The sequence below is a fragment of the Parambassis ranga genome, chromosome 5 (assembly GCF_900634625.1).
Source record: "Parambassis ranga chromosome 5, fParRan2.1, whole genome shotgun sequence".
Classification (NCBI taxonomy): Eukaryota; Metazoa; Chordata; class Actinopteri; family Ambassidae; genus Parambassis; species Parambassis ranga.
Genome location: NC_041026.1, coordinates 10,312,326 through 10,326,472, shown reverse-complemented (window position 1 = coordinate 10,326,472; position 14,147 = coordinate 10,312,326). Strand labels below are relative to the sequence as shown.

The window sequence follows — 14,147 nt, the reverse complement described above, 5'->3', positions numbered from 1 at the left end:
TCTCAATTTGTATCAGCACACCTGCACTTGCCTTTTTGTGTATTTTCCTAAAGACTTATGCTGCACTTTTTGATTGGATGCCAGAAGCTCTTTCAAGTGTCCTTAAGACCCTTGACAGGATGCAGTGCATCCACAGAAGGGAACTTCGACATCATCTCAGTATGAAGAGTGCTGCTCTCTGGGTTCTGATCCTCACAGGTGTCTTTGAGCTGGCCCTCCCTGGCCAGTTTGGGTCTCTTTTTTATGTTTACAAAAGAATGACATGGTTAGATGCCAGAGAATACTGCAGAGAGAACCACACTGACTTGTGTTCAATCAACAACCTGGAGGAAGACAATTTGCTCCTCGAAGCTGAAGATAGGAGAGCTTTTTGCTGGATTGGTCTCTACAAAGATGACAAAGGCATTTGGAAGTGGTCAGGAGGAAAAAATGCAACGTTCTTCGTCTGGTCAACACTGCAAAACATAAGTGAAGAAAACAGATGTGTGGCACAAAATAAAAAAGGCTGGTTTGAAGTAAACTGTGAGATGAATAGTTTTGAATTCTGCTGCTTTCACAGCCGCATGGTTTTAGTGACAGAAAACAAAACCTGGGAGGAGGCAATGGAGCACTGTCACCAACTAAACAAAAAATTGGTCAGCTTGACCACAGAAGCTGCTCTGACACAAGCTCTGCAGACCAGCAGGAAAGCACAGACGGACCATGTGTGGACCGGCCTGCGCTACCTAGGTGACAAGTGGATGTGGATGAACGGGTCCACTGTAAAGTACCACGCCTGGAGTACAAAAGAGACACCCCAGTGTCCTGGCTGGAGACGTCGCTGCGGGGCCATCTCATTGAAGGGACAGCAGTGGGAGAGCTGGGACTGTGCAGATAGACTCAACTTTGTCTGCCTTTAAAATGTGCAAGTATGTCAAAATGGCAGTTCTTCCCTGTCTTATTGGAGTATGCTAGTGTTTGCCAGTAGTGTAGTTTGCTATATACATGTAATTCAAATCCAAAATCAAGCGACACCATGCCTTTAGAAGCCCTTCCTCATCAGTAAAATAACAGCAAGGAGCATTTCCAGACCTTTCTTTATTCTTCATCTTTTAACTACCTGTGATTGTGGAAGTGAATCACAACCAATTGTGTCATGTATGTGTGAGTAAAGCAATGATGAAGTTTTAAACAAATAATAACATTAATCCAGGGGCCAGGGCTCAGCCTTTTACCCACTTTGTTAAAGATACTCAAATGGTTAATTTTCTAGTAATGCCTGCAAACAGGTATGAGCTCCTGATGACTGTGAAATTTCACTTACATATGGCCCCAAGGTCACCTGTCACTCAGGGTGGGGATACACTGGAGAGGAAGCATAGTGTTTGTGGGGGGTGTGTGGAAAGCCTGACTTTTTGTTTTTATTGTATGTGTGGCTGTAGCTGTGTGCAGCAGATAAATCCACAGCATATTAACCAGTGCTGTCATCCTGGCTGATGTGACCTTTATCAGCCCCTGTTGTTCTGACTCTGACAGCCTATACATGCCTGCTGTAATGGCTCACTTACCAAGCCCGCTATGCTTGAAGCTCCCACTGTCTGTACAGCTGCTTTAAAGCTGCGTGGGTGCAAAGGTCAATGTGGTGTTCACTGGTAGCAGATGAGCAGTGATTCCAAACAAGGCCACATCAGTCCATCCCTGCACATACCCAAACATGTAAAACCTCAGTGCTTTCACACAGTATCATTTCATTTCTAGAACAGTCAACAGATATAGTTCATTCATCAAATCACACATGTATAAATGAAGTTTAATATTTATATTATGGGTTAGGAACACCAGCCTTCTTGAATATTCAACATAGTTTGCACAACATCTGTGGTATAGTGGAGACATTCTTCTGGTTTCTGGGCTGTATTAGATAGTTAACCGACTTTGTAACTGGTGTCAGCTGAAGTACCATTATGATTGACATATTTAATTCTTTGTTTATATTATTTATTGATTATTAATCATTATTCAAAGTATGTTAAAGTAGTCTGAAGTTATGAATAGTTTTTTTTGTCATGTTTTGGCCACTGTTTGTATTTTTCTTTTCCTTGCTTTTGTGTGATTGTTATTCATAGTTGTTACTTGTGTAGAAACTTATGGGGATATAAAGTAAAATAAAATTATAATCTAGATTTCTTGTACTTGTTTGATTTGGGAATACATTTAGTGTTGGACTATGTACACATCAATTTAAGCAAGTTTTTGGAGGAATGTATAAAAATGACATTTAAATGAGCTCATTTGATTAAATAATAATCGTATTTTCTGACATAATACGTACATAATCCCAGTTACTAACAGAACCACCTGATACAATGATATGGCTCGAAGCTTCTGGAAAGCACTGTTAATACTGTGTCTCCACCTACTGGGCACTTCTGGGCATTTCAGCTATTAGGGGACTTTCCCTATTTCTCCCAGAGAAGCTTTGTTAAAGACTTTAGAAGAAGAAATTAAACACGTATTGTGTTGTTTTCCACAGTGAAGCGCTTACGCTGCCGTTAACCGGCTTCATACACAGGCGGTGAGGCCCAGTTGAGATTCTTAAAGAAGTGTGTTTTTAAAACATCGTGAAACATCAGTGCAAACATCTGTAAACTTACCTACAAGGACGCTGAAGTCCACACAGAGGTGGGGTCTTTTTAAATTGCTTCAATATGGACGTGAGCAAACCATGTGATATACCGCCAAAACATGAGTGAAGTGACGTAACCTGCCATTACCGTAAAGCACGGCGAAACAGGGCAATACATTACGTCAGTTACCGTAAATTACACTTTACGTTAGGTGCGTATATTGGTGTGCTCTACATTTATGGTTTCTACCACCAAAACCACAATGAAAATCGATTCAGTCAGAGAAAGCAGAGTAATAAAAATAGAGCAGTGTTAGTTTTATTATTATTTTTATCTTTGTTTTTATAAAATGAGTCAACAAAAGTCAGTATGAATAACAAATTAGCTTACTGAATACACTTACTTAGAGAATGCAAAGTCACTTTACAAATCTCATCTATTTCTAAGGTTAAAGGACAATTTGTACTATCTGGCAAGACAATATTTTGAGTGTTATACTGCCACCTGCTGTAGCCCAAACGACATTACATGTTTTAAATGTATTTATTTGTTTATTTTTATTTATTTATTTTTTGTCTCGTTTCCTCACAAATTACTTTTGTATGGATTATAAAACACACCCCAGTAAGTAATTATGCATATTTTTTTTACCTTTAGATAGTAAGATCAAATTTGAGGCCTCAAGTTTTGTGAGAAGAGCAATTAAAGTGTTTTTTAAAACTTGGATTTAACATTTTTTTTTCTTTGCAAATTTATTTGTATTTAATAATAATAATAAAATGAATAAAAGTTAGCATATAACCTAAACAAAACGTATACAAAATAAATTTATTTATTTTGGATTGAGTGGGTCCATTATCTATAATTTACCGTAAAATAATAATATCCATTCTGTGTATCTAAAATGTTTAATTTATGGTTTTAGGATTCCTGTGAATAAAAAAGCAACAGCGTCTCAGCACGACATAACTGCGTCAAAAGGAGGTCGTTTACGGTAAAACGGCGTACATTACCATGTGATTTCACCGATGTTTGTAAACATGCGTCAGCCACATGTGATTCTGGCGATGAGGAAAGACTCTCCAGGCGTTCAGCCAATCAGCAAACGGGGGAGTGTCAGGGGCGGGGTTCCAGTGTTGCGCTATGGAAAATCGTTAGGGGGATACAGTGTGTTAAACGTACGCTCCCGAGATTGATAATAGCGACAACAAGGCTGAAACGGGGATCTGGCGGACTTGACCATTCACAGGGAGGACCGGGTCTGAGCGGCGCCGGCCGGGGAAATGGATGGCACTCCTTCAGCACCGGGGGAGGAAAATATAGGCTTCGGAAAAACACGTAAGTTATTTATTGTATTATAGGGCCAAAGCGACATAATGCTGCGTATGTTGCGTAGAGAATACCACTATGTAATTCATAACCACTGGAGCGCTTGGATGAAAAGGTAAGAATAAAAAACCCAGAGGCGCTGACGTCAAAGCGTAAAGAATAATGAAAGAAAATGAAAACCCCTGTGTTCACAATCATCCAGGGCTCAGGGGCTTGTTAAAGAAGAATGTTGTTAACACTTTTTGTAAGTCATGATGTTTCATCATCGATATGACAACAGGTAAATTAAACTGCGTCAGCGCGAAGTCCGACAAGCGACATGAGATCCAGTGGGAATTTCCGCTGCGATGGTCGAACATGCTGCGGCGGCATGACAGGGTAGCTGCGCTGGGGCCGAAACTTGACTTGTGGCCCGATTTAGTGTTAAAATGAAGATGTAAACAAAGCGTGGAATCGGCAGGGATGGCGTGTCAAGGAAGAGCTCGGAATAGGATGCTGCGCAAGAGATGGATAGTGCGTAATCCTGTTGTGGGAGAGGACGACGTTACGCAGTTCATATTGGCACGATGATTTAACACACTCGTGGCCTCATGGGGAGTTTATCATATTAGAATTAAGTGAGGTTTTGGTGATAAAAAACAAGGTTGAATGTAGTTTAAAACCGTGGTCACGACACGCGTGGTGTTTTAGAGGAATAAAAAACTCAGGCTTCAAGTGAGCGGCGCACTTTGTGACGCAGCTTGATTATGTTTTAGGTGTCCAACAACATTTGCTGCGTCACAGAGATCCCAGGAGGTCTTTTATAGTAATCTGGCTCTATAGTGCGCACTTGATATGTTGAAAACAAACTGCATTCCCCACACATAGGGGGTGCTGTTGAGTAACTCAGACTATTGTGCTTCATCATCCGCTGTAAAAAGGTGTTGATACAAAGCTATTTCTCCTCTCCTCCTGACCACTCACTGTTTTGACTTTGTTTCTCAGGGGCCTGCTTCTTATGTTAAAGCATGGCTAAAGATTATGATTTCCTCAAGTCTGTTTTTTGTATTTTGCTGCTGTTGCTGTAAAGGAGCAAACAGATTTGTCATCGTTTACTAGAGCTTGTAATACACCCTCTGCCAGATCACAATGGGACGCCGATGTTGATGACGCTGTTGTCGTTGACACCCTGGCTGCTGGCCCTATCGTACCTTCCTAATGACCCCACTGAAGGAAGGTGTGGCGCTTCCTGCTGTTTTTTACCTGCCGGAGAGACGGGAGATGAAGTGCTTCACCGCCTCCCACTGCCTGCGAGGTGAAAATGAGACACACAGGAGGAGCAAACTCCATCCCTGTCAAGTGGATTTGCTCAGTCAATGGGTGAATCAGCAGTACACCTCATGAGTTGCTAAACCGCTGGCAAGAAAATGGAAAGAGAGGGGAGGAGAGGGGAGGGGACCTTTAGAACTCTAATTATGTGTACTGAATAGAAACTTGACTCCCAACAGAATGTCATTATGGCAGTTTTGAAACAAACAGGTAAAGGTCATGGGAAGAAGAAGCTGAATGAGTAGCAGGCCCGTCTCACTGATACTAATTTGAATATTAAAAAAAAATGAGGGTGTGTTCCAACCTCATCAATTAATTTTTCATTGGCATTGAGTGAAGATCATGTCCCCGTACAGTCCCAATGTTTATCATGTCTTCTGAGGCTGACCAGTAGAACAAGTGACCCACTTTCACAGACAAGGAAAACGTGACCTCAATAGTTATTTTGCTGTTCTTCTGGAGCGAGGCGCTTGCTGCCTCTCAAGTCAAACAAACAGAAAGAATTTCAACCTAGTTTTATTCTCCGAGTTTCTGGGAAAAATATTTCACAATAATGCTGTTACGGCGCACTAAACAACAATCCCTGCTTTTTCAGCTGGAGCAAATGCAATTCAGCTGATTCTGGCAGTCTTAACAGTAGAAGCAGAAAGCAAGTGCTTTTTATAAAAGCAGAGAGGCAGTGTGAATCCACTGATGGATGTGTTTACAGCAGTTGGAGCGGGGAGGGGAGGGGATGGGGGGGAGGTGAGGAAGGGGCCAGCATCACCTGTAGCCTACATAAACCTCGAGAGAAAACGGCGAGCGACCCACTGCCTCTTAAAACAGATCCCCCCTCCTACGCACAGATTATAGAAATGGGAAGTGGCACAGAGCCGAGAGATGACAGAGCTAAAATTAAACTCGGGGCACTGCTGGCCTTGCGAGATGATGATGTATTAATAGACAAGTGTGAGGCAGCATTCATTCGCAGGTATCGTTAGCAGCTAGACGCCTATAATGTGCTGCAAAAGGGGCCAAAAAAAAAAAAGCCACTTCAAATCCAAAAGTGAGCTCTCCACATGCCCAATTAGCAGTTTTGCGTAGACGTATATATGCAAATCTGTATAGAAAAGACACTAATCACTGAGGATTATCACCCATGTTTTCCTGTATTATACGGAGATGCCCTACATGCGCACTTTATATCTTCTAAATCTATGTGTACTGTCTTCTCTCGTTGCTTAACTCGCCCTTGTTATCAGCGAGACATCTGATATTTCCCAACAGGCAGAGCAGGAGCCAGAAGAGAGTGAAAATCAACTCTTCCGTCTGCGGCCTTCCCATTTACTTCCACCCATTGTGCAGCAGATCAAACAAACAACGTGTGAGGCTCATCCGAACGTGTTAAGGCTCTCACTCCCTACTAACATTTTTCAATTTTCTTTCTCTGGAGAAGGATGATGTAACACACAAAGAGCTCTAATGATCCAAACTTTCAGTACTTTAGGGCATTGTCTGTGCAGGGAAATTACGGCGGGGAATGAAGTCCTGATTGGACCTGCCAGGTATCATGTAACGCCTCAAAAAAAAAACAAGTGGCCAACAACTTTAAAAAGCACAAAAACACATTAGAACTACGCGTTTGTATGTGATCATAACACACATACTGCTACATCGTATTTTTTTTTTTATATGCCGTATATATTTTTCTTGACTTCGCAAATGTAGAGAGGTTGTTTAAAAACACATTACCTCGATGAGTTTGCCCCTCTCACTCCTGATAAATTAGGACCTCTAATCTGTAAGAGGATTAACCACCTACCCTGCTTTACACGTGCATACACGCACACAACCCCACCCCCCCAACTGTTACACACACACTGTCACACATATGCAGGCGTTCATTTATATGTCACCTGCTCTAATGTGACCCAGCCCAGTGGCTCTCACGCTCTCCTTCTGTGTGACACAAATTGGCTTCTAACAGCTTGAAGCACACTTACATCTTGCTATTTACTAAAAAAAACAAAAAAAAGGAAAAAATTGATTAATTGTACTTCTAGTCACCCTTTTGGCAACAGCTCTCCCTTTGCTGTTTACAGCTTGCTTGTTATGCCTTCAAACTAAACCAACAGTTGCGTAATTCACTCGTTTTGTTTTTTTTTAAAAGGGGCTGATGCTCCTTTAACAAGCAGCAGATAGATGATCAGGTGACTTGGCCGGAAGAAAAAACTGCTTCGATGCAGAAAGCAGCCTCTGCACACACCACAGACGGTGAGGAAGAGCTTGTAGTAAAAACGAACAAGAGAGCATGACTGAGGTAGACACGGAGTTCAGGAATAGTAATGTTACGTGGGAGGAGTCAGAAAAAACAAGGCGAAGATGGATGGAAGGGGTTGGTGCGGCCTTTAAGACTACACTGTCTGCCTGGGTTAGCTGCTGACACTGTGTTCATGTAAATACTGGGAGTGCCTGTCGAAATCGAGATTATTTGAACCCTTTTTTTTTTGTTTTTTTGTTTAGTCGGTAAAATGTCACATATTCCAAAATACAAGAGGCGAAAACATAAGCAATCAGCAGATAAGCTTTTGTTTTTAGTAGCCAAGACACTAAAACTAGCAATGGAGAGGATTAGAGACTGACTGACAGGGAAATTGTCCCCGAAAGACACATGAAGGTTTTGGATTAGTTGCTACGTCACCTTTTCCCATCAACAGGACAACAGCGTCTGAGACACTGGCAGAGGCAGGATAATGCCAGCCTTTTAATGACAGACCTACAAATAGAATCCAGTGAGTTTTGGCATTAATCGTCTGGCTGTCAATGGTGACAGGAAAAGTCTTAAATGAGTTCCCTATAGACATTCTCTGCTCTGCATGCCTCACAGGGATGGACAATGGACTAATGAATCCTCACCTATTTCAGGACCTGGGTTTTCCATCTTGTACCACATTCATCCCCCACATGGACCGGGGGGGAAGAAGGACGGGATGCCCGAGGCAGACCCAGGAGAGAACACAGTATCCTATTGTGCGTTACAAAGACGTCTACAGGGAGATTATTTTTCCACAGTATGATTCATTGACAGTTTTACCCTTTTGTGAGGGTTCGTCTCTGGTGCCAGTCTGTTGCTACGGTGCCCTGAGATCTTAACGACCTGATGTACCTATGATGCAAGGAGCTGAGCTGCTGTGTAATGGTAGTTAGATGTGTTGTTTGTGACTCAGAGTTTCTTCTTATCGAGTTTTCTATTTTTTACTTTCTTTGCAAAAGACATCTACGACATCTGCTGAAATACAGACCTAAGTATTTTTTTGTGATTCTGGTTTATTTCTCTTTAATGTGCACTTAAATAACACAGGTGGGTATTTGGTTTCACATTAAATAACCAGAAGTTGAAATGATGGTTATCAAACATTCTTTTTTGTAATTCTAATACTACGCCTGAACTTGAAAACACAAGCTGTAACGTTCTCCTTATCATGAGAAGAACCAATCTTTGCAGATAGTAGAACAAATGTTTGTATTTTATCCATGTTTTTCAATTGTATTTATTGAAATACGGGTCATCCAGTCAGTCTTAGTCAGTACGTAGCAAAGCAATGGTAACATGAAGCAGCTTAACATACTGAAAGAAGAAAATAATTTAGTCATTAAGAATGTTTCAATATGTAAAACCTCAAGGGTGTAAAAAAATATGTGCACAAGAAATAATCTTTTTTTCTTGTTTCAGATGAACAAGGGCCTCAGGCTGTGGATTCTTTTAAAGGCATCCTCCCCAGGGAACTGGTTTCAGATGGTGTCTTAGAGTATAAAATCCCATCTAGCACCATTTGAAATCGGTGTTCTTGAGCGGGAACAGACTTCAGGAACGTCACGGTACAACCTCGTTCACAAGGATTCCAGAAGTGTTCCAGTTTGTCGGGATTGTTTAAAACAGTGGAACAGTTCTCCGTACAGCTCACGGCCCACTCATCATCGGTGCTGAGCGGAGTCCAGTCTTCTGACCCCCTCTGACCAAGGCTGACCGTTTTCCTCTGGTGTTCAGAGTTTCCATCATGTCTAGCACCATTTGAAATCGGTTACAATGCGGAGGGACTATCAACAACAACATTTTGTTCCAGCTACATGTTGACATGATCAGAAAGTACCAGAAGATGGCAGCACTAGCCTGTGCCAACATCCATGCTGCTGCTCTCCCGAGCTGTAATCCTTGAAGCACTGACAGACGTACAGTTGCAGCCCATCAGCCATGTTAACTGCAGGTTCCAGCTCTTGTAGTTTTCATCCAGGAACATGGAATTAGAAATTATATGGTCAAAGCCTTCAGTTGTTGAGGCATGTGCAGCACTTAAATTGGCATTGTTGATATCTACTTCTAACCTTTATACCACAGTAAATGTTATGTATTTTTGAATTGTGACAAATAGTTTAAGGTCCGTTTTTTAAAGCCTGTCAATTCTCCAACAACAGAGTGAAGCAAATTTAATTTAATTATAGCATAACAGCCATGTAATAAAAGATGATAGCATGTAATCTTTTAATACAAGCCTGCCTGACATTCTCATATTCCAGTACATTTAGACTTGATGGCCAGAATTAGACTAAAAACATCAAGCCTGAACAGTCCTTTTACCCTCCACGTTTAACAAGGTTGACACACATATTATATCAGTTGTCTTTTTGAATTAATTATTGAACAATTTTAATTAAAATGTATGAATGATTAACCCACGCTGTCAAGGTTAACAGGCGCTTACCTGAAAAAGCTCTCTATGTGAATGGGCATGCAGACTGTAAGACTGACATCACACCTGTACGAACATAAATGAGGCTTTAAGAATGACTGGTGTCATTTAGTCCTTTATGTCATTTGTAATGTGAACTTGTCATCGATCTCATAACACAGGATAGGCTCTACAGCTAGGGTTTAATATTCTTTAACTGTACACTGTCTAATGTATAACGGACTGACGTATGGCTGAAGGATGGGATGATGTAAAAGGGACTTTTTCATTGGCAATTGAATTTTTGTGATGGGTAAGCCAAGTGACCCCTGTAAAGTTAATGTTACTGTTTTACTATAAACAAACAACAGCACAGTTGCATGACTACAATGTCAGCACCAGATTTCCCACTCTTCTTTCTTTGTAGCTCTATTTGTTTGCCTTTTTTTAAGACACATTGAGTCGTAAAGATAAGATAAGATAAGACTTTATTAATCCCGAAGGAAATTCTTGTGCCAGAGGGTATCAAGTTTTTCCTTCGGGATTAATAAAAAATCGAAATCAGGTATTTGCTTGTTTGTTTTATACTGGACATGAAAATGTGTAAACCACAGACTTTTATTTCACACATCTGAAATAGCCCAGACAAATAAACCTATTTATTTCCAGACCAAAGAACAGGAAGTGCTGAAGGGCTTATTAGTGTGCCATTCTTTTCTCTTACACACATTTTTTCCACATTTTTGCTAGTTTCTAATTATACTTCTACATACAGAGATGACTTCTTAGCTGAATTGTCAGCTAAGTGCTTATGTAGCAATGTTAGAATAGTCGCCATGGTAGCCAAATCTTACAAACAAACAGGAATAGAAAGCAGAAAATTGGCACTATAATATATACAATATTTTTGATTAGTTCATTTTATCCAGTGCAGCTTCCCTCCTCTGTTATCTTTTATCCTTCAAACAACTGTGTAAATATTGAGCCACGTGTTCATTGAGCATACAAAGTTGTGTGAATGAGCTACGGTATGTTTATTTAAGGACAGTGTCACCCAGGTTATGCTCCTGTCTGAGTTACAGTGACTTTTAGCTTCAAATTACAGGTTACATTTGACTCTGTTGACCCACCAGCAGCTGATAGGCGTCCTCACAGCTTTCCAAATGCCACTCTGACATTTTCTCTCACAAAACAGAAACAGGGGAGGGTTAGGTGCTAAGTAGTTTGTAGTCTATCATGAGTTTATAATAACTCCTCTACCTTCTGATACACAACAAAGATGATGAACAAAGGTGGTGTGTGTTTCTCAAAATGGTGAAAATATCTTTGACCTTATGTTTTTTTTATCTGTAACTTAAGAAAAAGCAGACAAATGAGAGCATGGAAGTGTTCCTATATAAACAGAAATTCACACACACACACACACATTGCTGTAAGTCTCCACTTTGGGGTGAGAGTGAGTCATAGGGAGTGCCTTAATTGCACAAATGCTGTCATCACAAGAATCATCGATTTGTGTTTCCAAGGCGTGCGTGCGTGCACTGACTTGTTGCCATGCGGTGTGACTGGTATCGTCAGCTGGGTTTCCTTGACCTCAGCAGATGTAGGAGGAGGAATGATGAAAAAATTATAGATTTGACAAAGCAGACAGGAAGATTAGAAGGACTGAAGGGCTAAAAATAAAACTAAGTGTGCTCAGGCCTAAGGCAGAACTGCAGGACTTCTTCTTCAGGCTCTTATAAATGGAAAAAACACTCCGGTCTTCTTAGTGTTTTGCTTCTTTTGAGTAGACCAAGGCAACATCTGTGTGAACAACAAGCTCTAGTTTTGTTTCATCAAACCAAATGACACACTACCAGTATGTGTAATTTTTCTACCTGGCACACGTCAGTCTGGCTTGAAGATGTCTTTTCTGCAGAAGCTTTTCTTGGTCTGCTGTCTCGTCCTCTCTGACACTTCCATTCCAGACTCCTCTGCAGCTGCTCTCAGCGTTTTCGACACATCTATCTCTAGTCTTCTTCACAGAGCCTTCAAAATGTTTCTTCCTACCTCTGCCAGGTCTGTTCTGCCATGTTTGACTCTCTTTGAACTAATCGATAAAACCTCCTACATCAGTTTCTCACTTCTCTGGCTTTGTAGGTTGCATAACAATGATTAGTACTACGGCTAAACAAAGCGGTAAAAGAAACTGTAACTAAGTACAAATTAAAATAATTAAGGGTTTTTCAATTAAAAACTATGGTAAAAATGTGTTGCTGCTATTCATTTTCATAGTGGTGCTAATGTTTTTTTTTCCTCTAGCTCTAGTTAGCATCTTCCTGCTACATGCCAACCTGACAAAAGCTGGACCAGGCATCAGAGCAGCTGGTCACAACCTGACACTGAAATCCCATGTCTGCCTCGTAAGTGTGAAAGTAAGTTGTGTGACATAAAGGCCTAAATATTGTGCACTGTTTTGTACAAGTCGAGTAAATAATGTTGAAGGTGCATTCACCAAGAGTTCCTCTGTTGAAAGCAGGTAAACACTGAGCTCACGCTGACACACAGATGGTGGATATCAGTGCTAAACATCTGCTTTTTGCCGACTCCTCAGTGGGAACCATTTACTATATGTTTGTCTCAAGCTTAAAGATCTTCATCCGCTCAGCTCATGAGAAGAAGTCTATTACCAACAAGGGCTCTTTTTTTTCTCTGGTTTCTTTGACAGCGTGCCAAACCCACTGGCCGCTTTACGTAATAATGTGAGTGATTCAGCGACGAGTCATAAACAAAGCTGTGCATGGTCTTTGTTCTGAACAGGACAGGCAGGTTTACTTTTCAAGACCGCAAGTTTGTCAGAATGTGTGTGCTAAAATTCCTTTCTCCTCCTCTCCAACTGCATCACTTCCTGTATTTGAGGCTTCCCTTCCAACCTTACTATGCCTGGCACAGGATCAAGAAGGCACAAGAGCCCTTACTCCTCTTTGTACTGTGACACAATATAAAGATGGATCATTTTAATGTAGTGGGAGCCAGTTAAAGGCCCAGATCTGTTTCAAACTTCCTGTGTTGTTTTGACATTGTATTAACGGTTTGTACGTATCAGCTGTTTCATCCATAAAAAAAAAAAAAAAAAAAAAAAAAAAAAACAGTGGCTCAGTGGTAGAGCAGGGTTGTCCAATAACCGGAAGGTTGGTGGTTCCATCCCAACTCCTTCCTAGTCACTGTTGTGTGTCCTTGGGCAAGGCACTTTACCTGTATAGCCTCCAGTGTACTCACTGGTGTATGGCACTCTTTGCTGGGCTGCCTTAAGCAATTTCCTTATTGTGGGACTAATAAAGGTTTCTTAATTAATTTAATTTAATATACCTCCTCTTTGACCTTCTTCTTGACTTCTTGCCTGGCAGCTCCATTTTCTTCGTCCAATATAACCAGTATCCCTCTGATGTGCTCGTTCCTAATCTTGCCCATCCTCGTCACCCCTAAGGAGAACCTCCTGTTCTGATGATCACTGTAAAAGCAATTGCATGGAGAGAAGCACATGAACAGGTTTGACCAGTCTCTCTTGGTCGTCCCAAAAACAGAGAGAAAACTCAACTCCATAGTTTAGGACATGGGTTCTAAACTATGGAACAAATTGCCTTTGCACCTTAGACAGATTGATTCTTTGATGGTTTTTAAGTCATCACTTAAAACACATCTTTTTACTTCGGCTTGTATCTCAGTTTGAGTTGTTGACTTTTATTTGTTTTATTGTTCTTACTCCTGACTGGTGTTTTTATTGTACTGATTTATATTTCTGTGTTTTATCAAATTGATATTTATTTTATTTTATTTTATCTTATTAGTAATATAATCTACTCTTGTTGGGTTGTGTACAGCACTTTGGCTGACCTTGTTGTGCTCTATAAGTAAAGATAGATTGGATTGGATTGGTTCTCCACCGAGCAGGAGGTGGTTACATCATTTATATCTTAAAAATGTCCTTCAGCTTCCAGGAAATAGCACCAGGCATAATATCAGACATTGTGGCTGCAAACAATAACCTATGAGTGAGATGCAGGTGCAGATCTTCTTTATCTGTCACATGCACATTTCCAGTAGATTAGCTCAAATAAGGCAAATGATAGAGCTCAGTATTCTTCCGCCACACTCCACAGCGTCATCTCTGCTACCTCCAGCTCTGTCTCGTCTTCTCTCTGCTACAGTCTTTAAACCA

General features: G+C 40.8%; 2 long non-coding RNA genes across 3 annotated transcripts in view; one reads left to right on the top strand and one right to left on the bottom strand.

Annotated features, from left to right (window-relative positions):
• Positions 1-2,734, bottom strand: part of LOC114435346 (uncharacterized) — a 56,748-nt gene extending 54,014 nt beyond the window's left edge. For both annotated transcript variants that reach the window (XR_003670580.1, XR_003670581.1), the window contains exons 1-2: positions 2,634-2,734; positions 1,548-1,677 (exon numbers count right to left, since the gene is read on the bottom strand). This is a non-coding gene — a long non-coding RNA (uncharacterized LOC114435346). The remainder of the gene's footprint in view (positions 1-1,547; positions 1,678-2,633) is intronic.
• A 1,056-nt stretch (positions 2,735-3,790) lies between these two features.
• On the top strand, positions 3,791-5,526 carry LOC114436778 (uncharacterized). Its single transcript, XR_003670737.1, has 2 exons — positions 3,791-3,944; positions 5,058-5,526. It is a non-coding gene; the product is annotated as an uncharacterized LOC114436778 (long non-coding RNA).
• The last annotated feature ends 8,621 nt before the right edge of the window (positions 5,527-14,147 follow it).